The sequence below is a fragment of the Lolium rigidum genome, chromosome 7 (assembly GCF_022539505.1).
Source record: "Lolium rigidum isolate FL_2022 chromosome 7, APGP_CSIRO_Lrig_0.1, whole genome shotgun sequence".
Taxonomy (NCBI): Eukaryota; Viridiplantae; Streptophyta; class Magnoliopsida; order Poales; family Poaceae; genus Lolium; species Lolium rigidum.
Window position 1 is genome coordinate 182,715,131 of NC_061514.1, and position 1,314 is coordinate 182,716,444.

Consider the following 1,314-nt stretch of genomic DNA (forward strand, 5'->3'; position numbering starts at 1 on the left):
AAGTTCAATGAGCTAACAATATGAGGGCTAATAATGATGACCATGGTGAGCGTAGTTTAATCGGAGGTATTTCATGGACCTAAGCCGGTTCATGGATGTAATTAACTGGAAAGTCTTTCGAGGCTCTAGGAATCAGGAATTTTGCAATCGTCTTTGTCAGATATATTCAGGCGCAAATATAGAAAATACATATGAGATGGAAATCTTTAAATTGTCGATAATCGATAGAATACAAGTTTCCCATTTCTATGTGTTTGCAACCATTTTCTTTGTATACAAATGTATACTGGCACGCCCGCACCTTAAATGCCAATGCAGGTAGATTTAGAAATTTATCTCGCTAAAACACATGTGTATTGTGATGATCCGGTAGTCCAAGCTAATTAGGACAAGGTGCGGGCACTAATAGTATACTATGCATGAGGCTTGCAACTTGTAAGATATAATTTACATAACTCATATGCTTTATTACTACCGTTGACAAAATTGTTTCATGTTTTCAAAATAAAAGCTCTAGCACAAATATAGCAATCGGTGCTTTCCTCTTTGAAGGACCATTCTTTTTACTTTTATGTTGAGTCAGTTCACCTATCTCTCTCCACCTCAAGAAGCAAACACTTGTGTGAACTGTGCATTGATTCCTACATACTTGCATATTGCACTTGTTATATTACTCTATGTTGACAATTATCCATGAGATATACATGTTACAAGTTGAAAGCAACCGCTGAAACTTAATCTTCCTTTGTGTTGCTTCAATACCTTTACTTTGATTTATTGCTTTATGAGTTAACTCTTATGCAAGACTTATTGATACTTGTCTTGAAGTACTATTCATGAAAAGTCTTTGCTTTATGATTCACCTGTTTACTCATGTCATTACCATTGTTTTGATCGCTGCATTCATTACATATGTTTACAAATAGTATGATCAAGGTTATGATGGCATGTCACTTCATAAATTATCTTTGTTATCGTTTTACTCGCTCGGGACGAGCGAGAACTAAGCTTGGGGATGCTGATACGTCTCCGACGTATCGATAATTTCTTATGTTCCATGCCACATTATTGATGATATCTACATGTTTTATGCACACTTTATGTCATATTCGTGCATTTTCTCGGAACTAACCTATTAACAAGATGCCGAAGAGCCGATTCTGTTATTCTCGCTGTTTTTGGTTTCAGAAATCCTAGTAACAAAATATTCTCGGAATTGGACGAAATCAACGCCCAGGGTCCTATTTTGCCACGAAGCTTCGAGAAGACCGAAGAGGAGTCGAAGTGGGGCCACGAGGCGCCGCCACACTAGGG